The following is a 3,300-nucleotide window of genomic DNA, read 5'->3' as shown; positions in this document are numbered from 1 at the left end:
TAGTCTACATACTAGACAGTAGTATGTATATCTGAAAGACTTGCTTGCAAATTCCTTGGGGACTTATGCTTTCTCTAAACCCTACTAACTAAAAAGCGTATGATCAGTCACTCCTTATATTCTCAGTGGAGCAATTTCTGTGCACAGGTTCTATCCCTGTGCTTTAATAAAAACCATCTTTTTGCACCAAAAACATATCAAGAATTCTTTCTTGACCATTCCCTCCTGGCCCCACATCACTAACCACACCTTAAACACAGGTATTGTAGAACTACCATGAGCTTTAGAATGAACCCCAAGAATTCATATCTTCACTCAGGATTTAGTTGTTGTGTGATCTTGGTGCCTATGGCTAACTTTGCTAAGCCTCTAATTTCCTCTTTGAGGAAAGAAAAAAAAAAAGAAAGGGAGAGAGAAAAAAAAGGGAGAAAGAGAGAAGAAGGAAGGAGGGAAGGAAGGGAGGGAGGAAGGGAGGGAGTGAGAGAGGTAAAGAATGAGGGAGGGAATGAAGGAAAGAAAAAAGGAAGGGAGGGGAGAGGAAAAAGAGGGAGGGGAGGAAAAAGAGGGAGGGAGGGGAGAGAAAAAAGAGGGAAGGGGAGGAAAAGGAGGGAGGGAGGGAAGAAAGGAGGAGAGAGAAAAATAAGGGAGGGGGACAGGGAGGAAGGGAAGGGAGCAAGAGGAAGGAAGGGTGGGAAGGAGGGAGGGAGATTTTATTATCTTCTAACTCACTATATAATTGGGCTTTTTATTATGCTTATTAAAATCCAAAACTACAAGTTTCAATTTGGCAGGTATTTTGTTTGTTGTGTTCACTAAAGTATCCAATGTGTCTAGAATAGTACCTAGCAGGTGGTAGATGTTCAGTAATTTTAGGAACAATTATTTCAAAACCACAAAATAAAATTATATTCTCTAGAACAGTGAAAATATATATAGAAACGATCCTTATAATCAGAAAACAATTACTTACTAAGAAATTACACTAATTTGTCTGAAAATCAGTGCTAAGAATCTCAGAGAAAACTCATTGTCCCTCTTGGAATTAATTAAAGTTTTCGAAGACAGTGAAGAAAATGATCAGATCTTTCTAAGGAGTGTTATATGATTCCTACTATGGTTTTTTCACCAGAGAAGGAGACAGAAAAAAAAAGCCAGAATCCTTATAACCTGAGTACAGTGGAGATGTGATAATGAGATGGCAATATATTCCTACCCTGCCTGTTAAGCAAGCCTGAGCTAGGGACCAGCACAGCTCATAGGGAAAATTTCAAATGAGCAATACGGGGAGAAAAGGTCAGCAGCCATAATGAGTGTTCCAAATTTCAAAGCCAGGTTTTGATTTATATTTTCATTCCTTGACATAAAATGAGTTTTCCTAAAAATTTTTCCACACAAAGGCAAAAGAAGTCAGTAGTAATCCATGTCCAAACAGATTACCACTCCTACCAACATATCCAGATAGTTAGACCTGATTTCCATTCACTTTTTTATGTAGTAAAATTATCCAGTATTATATTCCAGATGCTATGCTAGTAATTACATATATCATCAGCTGGGGAGTAAAGGAGATATTTGACAATATGATCCCAGCTTATTAATCATAGCACCAATCTGCCTGATGTTAAGGCCAGAATATAGCTGCAGGAGCAAGTTGTAGTCTTCATGGAGCTTGCTTACACCAATTCTATCGGTAATAAAATGTGTGTACTGTTGGCATCATACAGAGGTAGAAGGTAGCAAATTGTCAGCCATTTTCAACTCCTTTTATCCATGGCTTCTGGGAAACTATTCTATCGTTTTCTTTACCTTCCTTACCTGACTCATCCCCAAACGTATTGCCATGAACTGCAGGTTACAATTTTTTTTTTCACTATTGCCCCCCCTTGTTAAAAAATACTACTTGGCACACACTACAGCTATTTATTGAACTTAGTGGATTTTGACGCTCCAAATTCAAGTTCGCCTCCTTAAATTATTAGACATTCATCAAAGCAAAGCTTCCTACAAAAGTCTCTAGTCTGGGCCTGCCCTTTTTTGAACTTTAACTTCCATGAATAGTAAAAGTGATTTCCTTCATCGTGTGTGTAATGATAAAAATATCATCATGATTTCCAGTGATACTTACTTACCCTAAAATGCATTAGAGTTTTAAATGCCAAAAGTCACTATGCTTAGTAAAATGTGGAGGACTAGTTTGCAATACTAAAGGCAAATACTGACACTACTGTAAGTGCAAACTGCTATTCAAGAAGCTCTTAATTATTAATGGCAATAAGTTTGTATTTCGCTGCTGGGACGCGGGCCCTCCTCCGTCCGCTGTCCGCTCGGCGCTGCAGCCCCGCGCACCTATCGCCATGGAGCTGCGGCTTCATCTCGGGGCCACCTGTTTGCTGGGCTTCAGTTTTCTGCTTCTCGTCACCTCTTCTGATGGACATATTGGGCTTGGAAAGGGTTTTGTAGATCACATTCACTGGAGGACACTAGAAGATGGGAAAAATGCAGCTGCCAGTGGCTTACCTCTGATGGTGATTATCCATAAGTCCTGGTGTGGAGCTTGCAAAGCCTTAAAGCCCAAATTTGCAGAATCTATGGAAATTTCAGAACTTTCCCATAATTTTGTTATGGTGAATCTTCAGGATGAAGAGCCCAAGGATGAGGATTTCAGCCCTGATGTGGGTTATGTTCCACGAATCCTTTTTTTGGATCCCAGTGGCATGGTGCATCCTGAAATCATCAATGAGAATGGAAACCCCAGCTACAAATATTTCTATGTCAGTGCTGAGCAAGTTGTTCAGGGGATGAAGGAAGCTCAGGAGAGGCTGATGGGGGATGCCTTCAGAGAGAAACATCTTGAAGGTGAGTTGCAACATGAATATGGCCCTTCTTTCATCAAAGTTACTGTTCTGGAAGGAACGCAGCAGGGAAGGGAATGTTGAGGAATTGCTCAGAACAGTTCAACTGACCAGGAAGCATTGCTCCTGTCTACATGGGAAGGAGCGCTCTCACTGTGAAAAACTTCTGCTGACAGGAGCTGGTCTCCACATCTGTGGATCCAGCACAGCACGGCACACTTCATTTTCCTGCCCCCTCCTAGATGTCTGTTTGTCATGGAATATAAAGAATGACAGCTTTTGACACAAAACTTGAGCCATTTGGAGATCTACTCCTCACATGTCAATATTTGAATCTTTTTCCATTTCCTCCCGCTTTATTCACCTTGGTGGTGAAAGGAGACCAGTAGCATCTTTTTTACAGTATTAAAATTGCAGAAGTAGTTTCTCTTTAAAACAACAAACTCAA

The 3,300-nt window shown here is 40.5% G+C and overlaps 1 pseudogene; it reads left to right on the top strand.

Annotated features, from left to right (window-relative positions):
• The first annotated feature begins 2,354 nt into the window (after window positions 1-2,354).
• Window positions 2,355-2,942, top strand: LOC140629145 (thioredoxin domain-containing protein 12 pseudogene; annotated as a pseudogene).
• The last annotated feature ends 358 nt before the right edge of the window (window positions 2,943-3,300 follow it).

This window comes from Canis lupus, chromosome Y (genome assembly GCF_048164855.1).
Source record: "Canis lupus baileyi chromosome Y, mCanLup2.hap1, whole genome shotgun sequence".
In the NCBI taxonomy this organism is placed as follows: Eukaryota; Metazoa; Chordata; class Mammalia; order Carnivora; family Canidae; genus Canis; species Canis lupus.
This window is presented reverse-complemented; position numbering and strand designations above follow the sequence as displayed.